Source organism: Aptenodytes patagonicus, chromosome 1 (genome assembly GCF_965638725.1).
Source record: "Aptenodytes patagonicus chromosome 1, bAptPat1.pri.cur, whole genome shotgun sequence".
NCBI lineage: Eukaryota > Metazoa > Chordata > Aves > Sphenisciformes > Spheniscidae > Aptenodytes > Aptenodytes patagonicus.
In genome coordinates, this window is record NC_134949.1 from 169982670 (window position 1) to 170001361 (window position 18692).

Below are 18692 nucleotides of genomic sequence, written 5' to 3' on the forward strand. Positions count from 1 at the left end.
AGTACTTCTATGAGGTGCAAAGAAGGAACTTTTATCTCATTGAGTTGGCATATGCTATATTAACCTGGACATCAGCTGCTTCTCATAAATCTCAGTGTAGTGTGTGTGAAATATACACTGCTAACATGATCTTTTTCTAATGGCATAATTATTATTACTTAACTTAATTATTTAATTATCCAAAGAAAATGGGTTTTGTCCTAAAAACAGGTGCTTGCTTCCTGGCTTCCTGCTGTGCTTTTCTAACTGCTGTGGACAGACCAACTCCCTGATATGCTACTTTCCAAGGCAATTTGTTATATTTGTCTTCTGTAGTTCTCTATAATAAGTTGTTTGATCTTTCTTGACAGGAAATATTTTTTTCAGCATGCCAGAAAGAGAGTAATTTAAACAAGTTTATGTATTCACAGTACACATCACAATTGTCATCATTCCTTTGAAAGTCTTGGTGTCTCAAGGTTGTGGTTTAAAGAAAGATTATCTTGCCTCCTATCCTTTCTCTTTCACTAGCTGGGGAAAAAAAAGTACATGGTGGAGCCCAACCTTACTATGGCTGTCACTTTCTCTGAAAAATATCTCAAAGCTGAGCCATATGGTTACTTACTACATGTACAAGAGAGTTTTAAGTTCCTGAAGAGCACATCGTAAGTTCTCAATGTGGGAAGTGCTTCCCAGTTCCATGTCCTTTGACTTTGTCAGTAGTCATATATATACCAACTGTATATTGCAATGAGAATGCAGAAAGTGCACTGTCCCATGCTGTTCTTCAGATGGAAACCAAACATGCAGACAGAGAAGGAGACACAGGACTTCTAATGACTTGATGTACAAGACCTAAATAGCCTTTACAACCTGGATAAGGAAACACTGTTCACCATTAGAAATGTTTTCTCCTTTTGTTACAATAGTGGCATGATTTCCGAGTATGTCAGATATTATGCATTTTTCCAGCCTTTAAGATAGGGCAATATTATTGTTCCCATTTTTCAGACAGAGGACTGGGGCAGGGGGAGGTAAATGGCTCCTTCCAGACAGTTGTACCAGCTGTGACAACCTCTGCCACCTTCATCATGTGCCCCAGGGAGACATCCTCATTCCCTGAGCCATTTGGTTCAGAGTACCTTGCTTCAACTCTTTTCCTCTTAGGCCCTTTTTAAAATGAGCTAGCCATTTCTTCATGGGAATGGTTCCTAGCTCGCAGCTAAAGCACTGGCCCTTGCTGACCTTCCTGCTTCCAAGCCTCCCAAGCGTATTGCTCACACCCAGAGTGCCCCGTGCTTCCAAGCAAATAATCTTTCAATTTTTAGTATTTTGAATGCTACTCGGAGTGCGTTAGGTTGTTATATCACCACAGCCACTAACGTCTGGTGAGGAGCAGAGGAACAACAGGCCAAGAACCCCAATAACTCCATGAGTGCAAGAAGACTCTGCTTGTCCCAGGGCTGCCCAAGAAGAATGAGCCCAGTGTCTGGGTGTTCATCCTCCAAGATAAGTCAAGGAAAGAAGCTTCCTCCCCAAATGCCTTGCGGAGTGAATGGTGGTATTGCTGAAGAGGGCTATAGGAATAATTATGGGATGCAGGGGAAAGAGCATTTTCGGACTATCTAAAACTTATCGTGGAATATATTCAGGAGACTGTGATAATGTGCAAAGCTTATTGCCTTTATTGGAAGGACCTGTTGCGGAGGCTCACGTAATCAAATTAGGCAGGTGATAAATTAAAAAATAAACTTTGTATTAACCAAAATTGTTTAAGAGAAAACTAACTAGAAATGAGGCATCAACACTCTGACAACATCAGTAAACCACAGGTTCAGGATGGTGTATGAGGAATTAATACTGCACAGCCGGCTTTAGAAATGAGGATCCAAAATGTGCGCAATCACTCACCTACAAGATGACGGCTCTCAACCTCAAGGAGTTTCCTTGGGTGGCATCCCAACCCAAGGGGAGAGTCCCCAACTGCAGACCCGCTGCTCTGAGGAGGACCGACTCCACTTGCCCTCCGGCGGGGCTCCGTTTACACCCTAGTTGAATCTGATCTGTGGTCAGTTCTGATTGGCTGAAGGCCTTGACTTTCTTACCCCTCGTCCCAGGCGTATACGTGATCATAATCATCACCCCAAGGTGTGTACATGACGGTCAGCACTTGCCACCTTAAAGGCGCAAAAGTAAGGGCGCAAAAAGTGAGGACGCAGTGGTCTTAGTGCCCCCAGTCTTTGTCAGGGCGGGTGCACCTGCCACAGGACCAAAGGCAGGGAAGGGATGGAACAAGCCTGGGGAAACAGAGAGAAATGGAGATAAAAGGTAAAAGTGTAAACAGGTCATCTGCGCCCTGCACTTCATCACCGCAGTCTAGCTCATATTCTCATTAAATCGTATTTTTAACTACGTTCTGTGTTGGTATGCTCTCTATTCTGACTGCATATATGTGAACACTAGCAACTTCAAGATGGATTAGTCAACAAGTGTATAAGAGGTGAGTGAGACAAAAACCGTAGGGGCTCATAGGCTCAAGTGCCAGCAACTAGGAAGACCAGGGAATCCAAGGGCCAGCCGCTGGATAGACTGAGTGTCTAAGGCCAGCTGCTGGACTGATCCATGTTTTGTTTTGTACATATATGTACATATAAGTATATATGTATGTCTGTGTGTGTGTGTAGTCCACTACTGGACTTCAATCACAATCAGCTGGAGAGGTGGCATAGGATCAGGCTTTCTGTGCTATTCATATTTGTTTGAGTTTATGTGGGTGCTGGTGAAAGCACTATTTTCCACCCAAGTTAGCATGGGGTGACTGGCCGTGTGTGTGTGAATTTTGTGTGTGAGTGTGCGTGTCCACCCATGCATGCCTGGTGAGAATCCATGCTCAGCCTCACTAGTGGTTGGACCTGGGGACAGAGAGCTGCAGCAGTCACGTCTACTGGCTGCTGAATTCAGCAAGCCTGAACAGTTGTGTTCAAACGGCTCACCATGTAGCAGCTACCCTGCTGCATTCCTGCAGGTGGCTGAGGAATCCCCTCACTTGCAGTAACTTCAGTTTCAGGTTCTTCAGTGAATAATATTCCTTTACAAGTTGCCCAAGATAATGAGAACTCTATTTCACATCACACTCTGCTTCAGTTTTTATAGTCTGATACTGAATGTGTCTGCTATCTACAGAAATACCCCAGATGGGGATGTATGAACATGCAAGACCTGCTGGAATCAATTAGATATTTTTGCTTAGGTGAATGAATCACATTTTCAATGTCAAATCCTACAGCTGAACTCAGCCTTCTTCTCTGACCCAGTTGTGTCTCTTACCACAGCTTTTGTGGTTGATGTGAAAGATGGAACGTCAAAATATCCAATTGTTGATAAACCTCCAAACCAAAAAGTGGCTGCATCATTCTTTTATGTAATTTGAATTTTAAATTTGCTTTGGTTTTGTAATTTTTTTGTGTTCAAAAACAAATTAATTTTTCAAACTAAAAATTAAGTTTTATCAGAAAATTAAATGTGTCATAGAAAAAGTCAAAAGTAAAACTGAGATGATTTCAGAACTTTGATGCCGTTAAAAGGGAGAGACCTTTAAAAGCTGATCCTTTAAAAAAAAAATAGTTTGAATAAATGGAAAAATTTTGTCCAAAGTTATTAGAAAATTCTGACACAGAGCTGAAATTCTTTTTCTGTAAAGGACAAAAAAGTGAAGAATTAGAAGTGGAAATGCATAAGAAAAGACATAATGTTTATAGTAAGATTACATACAGTTCCCATTTTCTTCTCCAGAGTTTTTTTGGTTGGGAGTTTGGCATATAAACAATGTAGTTTGGTAATGGAAAGAGGTGGAATTCAAATCGACAGCCTTTGATTTAAAAAGATAAATAGTTTAGAAACACAGTAACTTCCATATCATGGCATGATGTATTTCAATGTTTGTTGGGGTTTATGCACAAGACTTGTCAAATACAACAATTGTTTCAGGCTTTCAAATACACTGCCTTTTAGTGTGTAACAATCAAATTTTAGAGGGTTCTTCAGTTTAGATCTTGAACTGGGGAATTATTCTTCAGTCCTTCACATTTCTGGTATGCTGTAGAAAGCATATAAAGAAATTAAGAATCTGGTGAGACTTTTTTCTATTGGCCTCCATATTTATAGTTATTTGAGGTTTTATTTATTTTTAATGAAACAGACAAGGCAGAAATGATTTATGGTGTACTATGTATCTATGGTCTACATTCTTCAAAATTTAAAGTCCTTGGGGATGCGACAATTAGAAATCTTACAGAAAACTTTCAGTGAGTTGCTTCCACTGTGTGTTGTCAGGCAGCGAAAAATAGTCATCATTCTTTATTAATCACAATCCCTTTACAGTCTAATCCAGGACTGACACTGTGTCTCTCCACTGCATTTTTACTTCACTTGCTATCATGCTATCTGTGTACTGAATATTGCAATTAGTAGTTGCTTCCTAATGCCATTTCCAAAATGCAGCTGCAGACCAGGTCAGTAAGGTGAAATTGCAACTAAATTTTGGAACCGAAATTTCTGGATTCAGTCTTATAAATGCTTGACACTGAGAATAATGCATTCTATGGAAAGTCCACTTAATACTGATGCGACTGCTCACATTAGCAGTCAATGAGATCAACAAGAAATATGGTTTGGGATTTTTCAGTTTCCTCTTGCATCATAATTATGTTTCTTTTTTCTGTTCTCTCAGTTTTCACCTGTACTCAGTGTCTTTTAAGAAAAAGAAGACTCAAAGTTCTGTTCCTCTTTGTTTTCTTCTTTGCTTCTTTTTCCTGCTCCTTATCTTCTTTTCTTCATTATCCACATTTTCTTCTTCTGCCATCATAGGTCATAAATGAAATGAAATCAAGTAAAAGAAAAAAGAAACCGAGCAATATCAGTTCGGTCTGTAGTCAAAAATAACAATATGTTCTAGATGATCTTCTTTTCAGGGAGCTCCAACTTTTGTTTTATTCTCTTTTGCAAATGGGCTTCTATAAAAGTAGCTTACTTCTGCTCAGTAAGTGTTTCTGCTATAAACTTATTGATAGTTTGTGACTTGGATAGCATGCATTTTTTAAAAAAAATATTTTCAAGAAAAAAAAAAGTTGGAAAAACTTAAATAAACAAACCCCAGAATTGGGATTGATGAATATTTGCAGTTATGCATGTGATTCAAGATTTTTCTGAATCAAGCCTTTTGGAAGAATGACAAGACGTAACACCCCATTACCACAGATGGGTGAGTAAATGCAGGCTTATCTCTAAAGTTGATGAGAATGCTAACAGTTCTCATAATAGTGTGCTGCTGAAGTGTAACTACATCAAGAGGTGTCAGAGGAGGATGTGTCAGATGTAAAGAGGGCTGTGTACAGAGAAGAGTCTAAAGCCAAGAAATATCCCGTAGAAAACTATGAAATGCATGAAACCTGTAGATAATAATTCGCCTTCAGAGTCCAATTTGAAATGTTCTCTCTGTCTGAAGTAAATCAACTTTGTTTTCCAACCTAACCTGCAGAATGAAAAACCTACCAGTGGAATTACTGTGAGACATAACTATTTTGGTATCTGAAATACACTGAGATGTACAATCAAGCTAAATATTCTTGGCACTTAGAAGAACAAATGCTTTAAAAATAAAGTATACAGCTAAAAGACAGAGTATGTATGTAATGCCACCTTCTTAAAAATTAGGTCTATAAATGAGTGCATCGCTGAGTTATACATGATTTAAAAGCATTCAGTTTCCTTTAATACATTATGCAAATTCTATATAAAATATAATAAAATATTACATAAGTACATACATTTTAGTGCAGATCCTTAAAAAGTAAATATGCAGAATAGAGATTTCTCCTAGACTGCATCATTCTGGAGGTGAGGAGGTCCTTGAAATGAGCTGATGTACTGATGCATCTACAGATGTCCAAATTGTTACTGATGCTTTTATTCCAAAAGTCCATTGGAAAAATAACTTGCAGGACAGAACTATCTTTCCTTAACAATACTTCCTTTTTTTGCATATTATTAGAGATTTTTGTCTTTTTTAAATTAGCCATGGCATACAATGGACAGAATTTAATTGTTTTGCATTCTGTTCACGTGTTCCTAAGTTACCACAAAGGGGTCATTCACAGAAAAAAGTGGAACTTTCCCAAACACTGGGTTTGCTTTTGTGGTAGCTCTGAAGGTCAGGCAAAATGTGTCAGGAATTCTGCTTTATTGAAACGTATGGACCACAGGCTCTAATGCTTAAATCAAGAATTTAAAGATGTTCATTGCTAAGAATTATCTCCATTTTTAATTCTAGTTCAAATCCATGTTTAATCTTGAAAGATGAGGAAAGGGATTTTCTTTTGCACTTTTCCACAAAAAGTTTCTGCATAAAAGGGTTTCATCAAGACTAGCATACTGTAGGTGACGTTTTAACATCAGGCAGACAAAAGAGAGGCTTTCCTTTCACCTTTACTATCCACTGCAGGAAAAGAAGAGAGGGAAATCAAGCTTTCTTTTTTTTTTTTTTAGCTTCCAAACAGTTTTTGATAGGGCTTTGTTCGTGCAGAATCTGAAATGGCTTCTGAACTTTTAGGAGGTTTTAAAAAAGGAGAACTTTATAACATTCAAGCAGTGATCAATACAGGGCATTGGGGGCTTCCAATACACATTCCCAGATAGCTCAAATACGACCTCTGTGGTTACTGGGTCTTGTAAACCAGAAATATAAGCTTGCAAATCAAGTTTCTATTTTCTCTTTTTTACTGCAGTATAAGCTGCTTGAATGACCAGACTGCTTACTCAGTCAGAACTATTTGTTGTCCTTATTCTGCGTTTTATATCCACAGGTTTCCTACCTGCCAGTCCCAGGATCTTTAAGTAGAATTGCAAACCCCAATTTTTCTGGAGATCTGATAGCCCTGATCTTTTAACAGGTATTGCTGCAGAGAGAAGACAGAATAAATCACACAAAACAATGTTTTGTTTTGTCACAGCTATGGTGCTACCAGGTTTTTTAAAGCGTGGTTGCCCACAGTGGAAGATGATCCAGTTAGGGACCAGTACAGCAAACCAGTGGAGTGGAGGGGATGGACCTGAGGGTGCTGAGGGACCTGGCTGCCATCACAAGGCGGCTGTCATCGTCTTCAAGGGTAACTGGTAACTGGGGGAGGTCTCTGGTGACTGGAAAAAGGCAGACATCACTCACACTCCTTTTTAAGATGGGCAAGAAGGAGGCCACCAGCCCCACCTCAATCCCTGGGAAGGTTATGAGCTAAATTCTAAGGGAAACCTTGCCCAGGCACGTGAAGGACAAGAAGGTCTCAGGAACAGCCCATATGGCTTTACCAAGGGCAAACCATGCCTGCACAGCTGCTTGGCAGGGCCAGGACCGGTTACAACCCTGTACCTCCAGTGACTGCCCTGTAACGAAGCTGAAAATGGCCGTCTGAGAGCCTTCCGAGGGGCGGGCAGTGAGCGGCCATGGTGACAGCCAATCGCCAGGCACTGCGGGGCCCTGAGCCAATCACAATCGGGTACCCTCTGTCCTGCCCACAGCGCTGAGGCAGCAGCTTTTGTTTGTCTGGTTGAAAATCGGGCAAAGGATCTTCAGCATCCCGGCACAGCGGCCACAGCCTCTTTATGCAAACAACCGGTCCTCTGAAATTGTTTGGGGGAAAAAGTCTCACGAGGGAGAACATATTTCCTTTCCCTAGAGCTAATTAAAGAAAATTAATTAAAGCACAGACTAAAAAGGTGGGTTTTTTTTTTAAATTTGTATATAAACCTGTTTAACTTATATGATAACATATATAATTATATATATATTTGTAATACTTATATGAACTAGATGATAATAGAATAAAAATTTATTAAACATAAATAAAACATTATGTATAAAGATATTTAGTAACTTTTGTTGACCTCTGCAAATATTTGTTGTAATGTTTTGAAGCCCATTATTTTTTAACTTGGATATTAATATCGGTTTTGCTTCCTCACTGAAGACTTCTGCAATGAGTAGAAAATTTATTTCTTAGCTGGGGATCTGGTTAGTTGTAAATGTCTTCTTTAGAAAAGGGAATTGCAAATTAGGGGGCAATTTAAAATACATCCTACTTTTAAAACTGCTTTAAGTTACTGTTATATTTTTTTTTTATAATTTCCTTGCTACTTCAGCCAATTATCAGAGTTATTTGGCATATTTTGTCTCATTTCCTCTGCTCTTCACCTGGTTGATCCTATACAGAAATATTCATAATATAAAAATGTGTGACAACCTACTTAAAAACCACAGATCGCTCCTGCTATTGAATGCCTTAGATTTTTAAAGCTTTGCTCTTTTAAATAATACATCGGTGTCTTAGGCAGCTCTTGCATGAAACTGTAAGTCTCTTATTATAGATGCAATAACAATATCTTGTAAGAAGAGTAATCGGAGTTATGATTAAAAGTTCAGATCACTCATTTAAACAAAAACTGGCTGTAACAATTGAAAAGCTGCCAATAATTGAAGAGACAGAAACATACAACAATAAGAAAGGTAACTATAACAATAGTATTTTAAAATATTGGATTGAATGATAAGTTTTCTTGGATGCTTACAGTATAAAAGCTGGGAAAATGCATGAGGAACACATAGTGCACATATTCATTTTTTAATCATTTAATCAAATTGCTTGTTCTGTATTGACCTCTTGTCTCCTTATCAGCTACCTCCCAGTCATCCTCATATATGTTTCCTGGAAACAGCTGTAGGTAGGAAGATTTATGGGAGAAAACTTTTGAATTAAACTTGTAACTGAATTTGTGCGTAAAAAAAATTGTTGCTGCATATATTTACTCATACTTAAGTCACATGCTGTAAATAGAACAAGTTGCAATCGATAGGACTAATCCCAGCACATACAGTTGTACATAATGATGGAATAATAATGATAGAACAATTCAGGTTGGAAGGGAGCTCAGGAGGTCATCTAGTCCAACCTCCTGCTCCAAGCAGGGTCAATAGTAAATAATCATAAAACTGAGATTAGTATGGGTCTTACCATGGATGAAAGGAAACAATATTATTTAACTGACTTGCATTCATTTGAGGGGAAAAAAAATTCTCTTAGTGACTCTCTCCTGTCAAAACTTAGTCAGCGAGGCTCAAATTCTTAAAAAGGCCTGTTCAAATGGAATCTACAGACTAATACCTATTTACATGAATTAGCCTAGAAGTAATTTGAATTAATTTAATTTGAAATTATGAACTTTCAGTTGATACTATGTTAAGTTACAGAGAGATTTATTTTGCAAGTTTTCAGTATTCAAGTAGGAAACACTTAGGGAGTCTCACACAGATCCTGAAAATGGGAAGGTGCTATGTTTATATGATACTTAAGGAAGCTGCCTTCTTGTTCCTCCCACAAAACTGATTTTAACCTGTGTTATTTGCAGTCTACAGTAAATCTCATGATAGCCAGTTTATATATAGGATTTCAGTCCTATATGATTACTTCACTGCAAGACTGAGCAAAATAAGAGCAAGCCGGTAGTGTAGTGAGATAGAATGCTCTGAAAAACATAGACATTTCTAGAAACAGAAATGGGAATAAAACCCAAACAGCTACTTCATTTGTCTAATCACTTTTTACAAATTTCCTTCTTAGTGCTAATCTCTCTTTACTTCTGTTTTCCCTCAAAATTGTAAGATGGCAATTCCTCCAGAATAAAAAAGTGATCTAACGTAGAGAAACAATTTTTTATTAAATAAAATTGATATAATTATATTAAAACCAAATTAACATTCCATAAAATGCCAGTCATCTTCAATGCTTTTCTTTATTTTTTACTTTTGTATCTCAAAAGACATCTATCAATAAAACAAAAAGCATTAAAATGTCATGAAATATCTGAAATAGAGCTGCAGTGAAAATGGCACAAAGAGTTTATTCATAAATAAAGCAGTCTGATTAACTTAGATTTTTTTTGCCATCCTTTATGAGTAATTAGATATATAAATGACCATTTCAGTATGAATATTAATTATTTAAGCCACTTCATAGCAACAATTATGATAGTTTTAATAGGTATAATATATAGTGCACAATATTTATTTAATGAAATATATATTCTCAACCATGATTCAGTAACCTAATATTTAGCTATATCAAGCATTCAGCTTCCTCATTGACTTCAGTTAACTAAGGTCTTCAAAGATTAAATACTGGGGTTTAGTACTGTGCAACTAGCTTTAGATATTTCTCCGGTGGGAGTAGCTGCAATATTATCTCTATGGAGTAGCTGCAATATAATGTCTCCCTTCTGTACTTAATGACCTGTCCTTTCTAAACCTGAGGTGAAGAAACAGGTGGTAAAAAGAATGAAAGGTTTGCTTCTCTCAAAGGGATTTCTGACTCATGTCTGAGAATTACTGCTTTGAAACTGCTGTGTATCCAAATGATTCCATTATTTATTATCATGCCTTCTTTCATTTCCTGGTCTCATGAAATACCGTGTTTGTCTTTGAATTAGAGATTTTTCATTTTGACCTTAAGAGCAAGTAGAACATTTGAAGATGCATGCTTTTATTATATGAACTATACTCTTGAAACAATTTTTTGAAGAAGAGTTGAGTTGAGATGTCCTTTGATACCCAAGACCATCAAGCTCTTGTGCCAGGTCCCTAAACTTCTATTACATTTAATTTTGCTTTTCATATTGTTTTTCTAAATTAATTTCCTAGAAACTGAATGCTCTTGAGTTCTCTTGGCCAAGTCTTGTCTACAAATCATACTGTTGTGGGTTTAGTTTCTGGGCTCCACCTCTCTGTCCAGACCACTGAAGAAGAGCCAAAGGTAGTTAACATTTTCTGTTACCATCAGATTTGTGCTTCCTTCATGTATAGTGATGAAAAGAATAGTCATCAACTAAAGAGGGAGCACCTTGATTTTCTGCCCAAAATTAGATGGGATGTATCCTAGCCTAACCATCTGGAATGACTGGATAGATATTTCGTTTGCACAAAATGATCAAGTTATCACTTGGCAGTGCTTCAAGTTTCTGTCCAGTGAAGAATATAACATAGAAAAAAAAGATGTTACCATTATAGATTATTCAAAGCTTGACCAAATAGGATGATACAACTTTTTTCATAGTCTGTAAACAGTTTTCAGCATTGTTAATTTTTTTTTAATATTTCATTTTGCTGATGAATCATTTGTGTTCCCTGTTACTGAGGAGTAAAACCTTATACCTGCCCTGAAGTAAAATTAAGATCTAAATCAAACTTTCGGATTTTCTACGGTTGTCTGAACTCTTTGAAGATCATCTGTTATGATAGATGATACATTTAGTATTATCAATACAATATTTAATTCATAGTCAATACTTAGAGGTTTACTTTATAACCAGTGATCAAACTGGAGTATTGTCTGGGATACAGAACTGCAATGAAAATCTCATGGGGTGATGATACTACTGCATTGCCTGATACAGTGTTTAATACATTGAAAGGAAGCTAAGAGATTTTAACAAAATGCTGCTTTTTTTTTTTTAACTTTAATGCAGATAACCATTACAGAAGTAGGGTCAGTTAATAAAAAGACATAAACAACAAGACTTGCAAATTCAGAACAAATTTTAAGCATCACTTTAGAGACAGTAACACATTGATCACAACAGATAGTAGATAAAAGCTTCAGCAGAAACTGTACAGTAGAAGTAAAATAAAGTATTATGAATATGAGGGTCTAAAGTCTAGCTATGTTTTTTAAAAAAAGGCAATAAATATACTTTATAAAAACCTCAATTTCCTGATGCATTTTACTGGAGTAATGGATAACTGTGATGTTGTTCATAGGAAAGCTACACAAATTCTACAGGAGTACTATATGACAGAACTGATTGTTTAGGGGTGTGTGTGTAAGTATATGGCTCACTTAAATTGTCACAAGAACAATAGATGATGAGAAAGATGGGTGAATAGAGGGAGAGATGTGTCAAAGACAGAAACACAGGAGTCAGATTTGTTGCATTTACTTTAAGGTCTTTAACTGAAGTAACTATATTAGAAGCCTGTAACACTGCATGTGTTAAACATCTGAGTGACTTTTAATGCAGTTTATATCATTAATTAAGCTGCCATGCATTATGCTAATCAATTTCATTTATTTTATGTCTTCAAAGAAGACATAAAATATTTAAGAGAGAGTAAGTAGAAAACAAGCCTGGAGATGAGTTTTAGTCATCTAGGTGTCTCCTGTTATTTTAGGGGCTGTGAGGCACCCCACCTGGTCTCCAGCAGCTCTTCCAACAAGGCATAGATCTCTGGGAAGTCCAGGAACCTGGCTGCCAGTCCTACTCACACAACTTGGATACCTGTGGCACCTCAGATGACATTAGGTGCTTATGTTTAAGCGACTGAACCCAACCTAGAATGGCCACTAAAGTAGAAATACAATGCTCTGTGCAAACCAAATCCTTAGTCATCAAATACAAATCGTATTTTAACATGAGTTTTCCGTACTTTCTTTTTTCTTCAAAAAAATGTTATGAATACCTGTAGGGATTTTTATGGAACTTGTGGCCTCATAAGAACTACAAAAAATTTCCTCTCAGTCCTTAGCAAATCAGTTTATTATTCCTATAAACATATTGAAGGACAATAAATTTAAACATAGTCTCCTGAGCTTGATGCAGTCTTTTTCCCTCCATTAATAATCTGCCATTTAAAACATAAGAGCATTTTAGGCATACTCCCTGGTTTGATATTCGAAATCACAGTCCCACAGATGACTGTATTAACTGTATTGGTGAATCTTTTTTTGTTGAACTTCTTTTCCTATGAGCTTTCTTCCTTTGAATAATGTCTAGTTGCTCTCTTGCAAAATAATGTATATGGTCAAACTAAAGCATAAGAAGGAAATGCACAGGCAGTGGAACCAGGGACATGTATCCTGGGAAGAATACAGGGATGCTGCCCAGATGTGTAGGGATGGGATCAGGAAAGCTATGGCACAGCTGGAGCTGAATTTGGCAAGGACTGTGAAGTATAATAATAAGGGCTTCTACAGGTACATTGCTCAGAAAAGGAAGATTAAAGAAAATATACACACACACCCCCGATAGATAAGACAGGAGAACTAGTGACAACTGACATGGAGAAGGCTGAGGTACTCAACAAATTTTGCCTCAGTTTTCACAGAGTGGTAATCACTCTTCCCACATCTCTCAAGTCCCTGAACCTCAGGGTAGGGATTAGGGGAATGAAGTCCCTCCCACTGTAGGAGGAGATCAGGTTCGAGACCACCTGAGGAATCTGAACATACACGGGTTCGTGGGACCCAACAAGATGGATCCCACAGTCCTGAGGGAATTGGCTGATGTAGTTGCCAAGCAACTCTCCATCATATTTCAAAAGTCACGGCAGTCAGAAGTCCCCATTGACTGGAGAAAAGGGAATATCGCACCCATTTTTTTAAAGGGTAAAAAGGAGGACCTGGGAACTACCAACCAGTCAGACTCAGCGCTGTGCCCAGTAAGATCATGGAGCAGATCCTCCTGGAAGACATATGGAAACGTATGGAAGACAGGGACGTCTGAGGCAGCCAATGCTGTCTGAGTAATCTGGTGGCCTTCTACAGTGGAGTGACTGCATCAGTGGACAAAGGAAGAGCTACAGATGTCATCTACCTGGACTCTGTAAGGCCTTTGATACTCTCCCACACAACATTCTTGCCACTAAATTGGAGAGATATGGATGGACTATTAGATGGATAAAGAATTGGCTGGATGGCCATGTCCAAAGAGTTACAATCAATGGCTCAACGTCCAAGTGGAAACCAGTAACAAATGGTGTCCCTCAAGGGTCCATACTGGCACCAAAACTATGTAATATCTTCATCAATGGCATAGATAATGGGATTGAGTGCACCTTCAGCAAGTTTGCAGATGATATCAAGCTGAGTGGTGCAGCTGATACACTTGAGGGAAGGGATGCCATCCAGAGGCACCTTGAAAGCTTTGAGGAGTGGGCCCATGTGAACCTCATGAAGTTCAACAAGGCCAAGTGCAAGGTCCTGCACCTGGGTCCGAGCAACCCCAATATCAATAGAGACTGGGGGATTAATTGATTGAGAGCAACTCTGTGGAGAAGGACTTGGGGATAGTGGAGGACAAAAAATTGCATATGAGTCAGCAATGTGTGCTTGCAACCCAGAAAGCCAATTGTATCCTGGGCTGCATAAGAAGAAGCATGGCCAGCAGGTCGAGAGACAGGTCATTCTCCCCCTCTACTTCACTCTCATGAAGACCCTACCTGGAGTACTCTGTTCAGCTCTGGGGCTCCCAGTACAAGAAAGACATGGACCCATTGGAGTGGGTCCAGAGGAGGGCCATGAAAATTATCAGAGGGATGGAACACCTCTCCTGTGAGGAAAGGCTGAGAGAGTTGGGGTTGTTCAGCCTGGAGAAGAGAAGGCTTCGGGGAGACCTTATTGCGGCCTTTCAATATATAAAGAGGGCTTATAAGAAAGACAGAGAGAGACTTTTTACCAGGACCTGTAGTGACAGGACAAGGGGCAATGGTTTTAAACTGAAAGAAAGTAGATTTAGACTGGCTATAAGGAAGAATTTTTTTACAATGAGGGTGATGAGACACTGGCACAGGTTGCCCAGAGAAGCTGTGGATGCCCCATCCCTGGAAGCATTCAACGTCAGGTTGGATGGGGCTTTGAGCAACCTGATCTAGTGAAAGATGTTCCTGCCCATGGCAAGGGGGGTTGGACTAGATGGTCTTTAAGGTCCCTTACAACCCAAATCATTCTGTGATTGTATGATTCCATTCTATAATTTATGAAGTCTCAGAACTCATTAAATATGCCAAGTATTTGCAATACAGAAATCTCACAAAATGGAATTAAGTCTTGATTTAAAGAAACGTGGTCATTAAAATAAATTCTGACTTGTAAAAGGGAGCCTTTTTTAGTTGTTCTCTGTTTTGCATTCTGAATAGATTGGTACAAATAATTTATTTTGTAAGAGTTAAGATGTGATGTTATAAAAAACCCCCATTGCTTCAGTGTTTAGTTTAATACCAGGGCTAAATTTAGAATTAATGAACAAAGTAGCCTAAGCTATAGCCCTTCATTAAACTCTGGCTCCAAGGAGTCTGAGCTATTCTAGCTTATTTGCACTGGAAATAAAGGAAAATGCAAATTAAAGTTGTCCATAGATGTATGTATGTAGGGAATAATATATTCGGTTCTATATACCTAGCAACTGGAGGATTAAAAGTATACAGTATTAAGAGAAATTACTAATTCATCACAATTTGTTCAAAATACTTTGTGAGGTGATTGTTCCAAGAGTTTTCCTTGACATTTGTTGACTGTATAATAATCAAGCATGTGTGACCTCTGTTCTGTTAGAGGGAGTGGTAAGCAGAGTATCTTTTTCGTAAACAATCCAGGATGCAAATGAAAAAAGTGAACATTTTCTTTCTACTTGAATTAAGAAAAGAAAACTGCATACATAGAATGGGCCAATGGCACATACTAGGTTCTGTTCATAGAGCTGGCATAAGGAAAGGTATTTTGGAGTGAGATCAGCAGAGGGCTACCAAGATGGTTGAGGGGGGTGATCTACATGCCCTGTGAGAAAATGTTGAAAGAATGGGGCTTGTTTAGCCTGGAGAAGAGAGGCTAAGGGGGATCTTATTGCCACCTACAAGCACCTAATGTGAGAAAGTAGAGGACAGAGCCAAACTTCTCAAAGGTGAAGAGTGGGAAGTGAGAGGTAGCAGATACAAGTTGGAGCACAGAATAAGGAAGTGAAATAAAATCCTTCTACTTAAGAGAGAAAAAATGCCATAAAGGTGGTCAAACACTGTAACAGGTTGCCCAGAGAGGCTGTGGAACCTGCATCTTCAGAGATATTTAAAAATCATCTGGACATGGCGTTGAACAACCTGCTGGATGTGCTCTGAGCAGGAGGTTGGACTAGATCACCTCTGGAGGTCTTTTCTGACCTATATGTATCTGTGATTCTATCTTCAGTATAAGGAGAATCCTTCATAGACATGGGAGATTTAAAATTTATTTCCTTTCCTGTTTCACTATGTAAGTACAGAAAAGAATGCATTGTAGAAATATCAGGCCAAAATGAGGTATTGACTACGCTTTTGACCATCCTTCCAGTTTCTCAAAAGATAAATAATACAAATCAGATTCCCTGTAAATTGCTGGAGATCTTAAAAAAGATTCAGAGCAACTCCAGATTAGCAGAAGAATTCTGAATTGTCAATTACTTCAGCATCAAATGGATTAATTCCAGTAGGCTAGATCGAGGCAATTTAATTCTGACCACACTGAGGTCAAAAGTAGAAGGTTCAGCCCTAGGTAACAACACAGACTGTCTCCTCTTCAGACATAGCCTGGTCTGCCTTAAAATTCTCTTGTTGCTGCAGGGCATTTTAAGAAGTGCTCAAGTCAACTGCAGTGTAGGTTTTCTCAGGTGATGACATGACTAGCAGAGCATTCTGTAGAGCAACAGAATCAACAGAGTATCCCTTACATGCCATGCATTGAAGCGGCATAACTGTATATCTCAAAATATAAAACTTTCAGTGTCAGGAAGGGAGCAAGAGGCAGTCCTCTGATGAAGGAATATCATGTCCCTCACTGATGCTTTAACTACTGAGTAATATGAAAGAATCTTTTTCCCAACCATAAAGAAGGGAGCAAACCATTTTTAACAAAATACATTATTTCAGTTTGTGATTTTAATAACATTTATGATTCTGAGTTTTAATTTATTAGAGGTGTTTACCCAGGTCATTCCATTTGAACAATCTAACTTAGGTACTTAGGCTCCCAAAACAATAAACGATCAAAGCTATATTTTCTGCATATTGACTCTATGGGGAACCTAGGCAGCAGACTTAGATTGTCAGAATCACCACGGGTCACCCTAACATCTACTTTTCAAATATGGTAGTACCTAACTTAGGAATATAAAATGGACTGCATTAAGTTTTCATCACCTTAGCCCATTCTAATAAGCAGAAAAAAAGCTTTTAAATGAGGAGCATTTTTATCAATGATCCGCATTGAAATTTACAGCAGCCAGAGTGCTAAATGTATAGCCCAAACTAATTAATAGGAAATATTGATGAGAAGAATATGTCTTAAACCCTTCTCTTTTCAGGGCTGTGAATGCTCTCTGAACTGTTATCATGGTGTGGAGGACAAGACAAACAGGACAGAGAGGGGAAAAATGCAATTCAGTTGTGAATCACTTAAGCCTTGATTTTGAGGTTGAAAACCAAATTTTGCTCAGGTAATCTTGTGTGAAACCTGAATTAGATCATTTTGACCTATACATTTACATACCTTTCATAGCTGATAGAGTGATTTAAGCACTTTCAGAAGACAGTTCTCCATACTTGTCCTAGGGTTTGGTTTCACAACTAGCTTATGCTGAACTAGGACAGTGCTCCTACTGAGAGAAGTGATTCAGCCTTCTTTTCTGCCTGTAGCCACATTTCCTTCTGTCTGCTGGCACTAGTTATTGTAATGCTTTGCAAGGCATGGGAACAGTATACCCACTGAATCCAACTGCTTTCAGAAAAAAGAAAAAACATCTTTGTAGTGATTTTTAGCAAGCTTAGCTGCTTTTGAATCTACTCCCTAAAATATGTCTCTCATATTCTAAGAACTTCAGTCCCATTAAAGCTTTTCAACAGACAAATATAAATGAGATTGGTAGCATGATTAACACCATGGCCTCAAGTATACTTTGATGTTTATTTCTATATTTCTGAAGTTACTGTTCAATCTCAGATTACCCAGAAGTTTGTATCCAGGCCAAACTTCTGCAGCAGGATTACATAGCAATGGCAGTTTTGGCTCTTTTGTTTGTAAATTATTTCCTCATTGCTAACAAACGATTTCTTTCTCTTTTTCTTTTGCATTCCTGAGCAACATCTGGAGAAAACAGGAGTCTGGATGACTTGGAATTTTTTTTTTCCCATATGCTTGCCGTGCTTTCTTCTTTATAGCACAAGTAAATGCAAACAAAAGGAAACAAAAATTTCTATACTGGGTCAGATTCTCAGGTACTATAAATCAACAAAATTGCCAAAAGAGGCCCTATCTCTTTTGCTTTAGTTATATTGCCCTTTCAAACAGAACAGTTTCTCATTATCTGTCCATCATTTCAATATTTTGAATGACATTTATTTCTGGGAGATAAAATTTAATATAAAAATGACATTCCTGAAGAACAGCAGAGTACTGTACACAACAAAATTGTTTTGTTTTTCAGGAACATTGACTAATTTATACAAATTAGTAGTCTGGACTATTGTAATTGCATCTTGAAGTTCTTTCCACATGAAAAGTTTGACACTCCTCTTTCAGCATCTTGAAATTGTACGTATGAGCATTTGATGAAGACAAGTTTGGAAGACATAGGGAGAGAAGGAGTTTTGATGTAAAATAGCATCTGTGACATCACTTATATTCTGTACCATTAACATATTCAGTTCACTTGCTATCGTGCTTATTTCATTCTGCAGTGTATTTCTGAGATACACATACAGAAACACATCATGTTTTCCTTCTGTACTGTAACTTTCATTGTCATTTATCTTTAGTGATGAATGTATCTTCCACATGACAAACTGTATTTTCACTAATATATGCATTTTATTACTT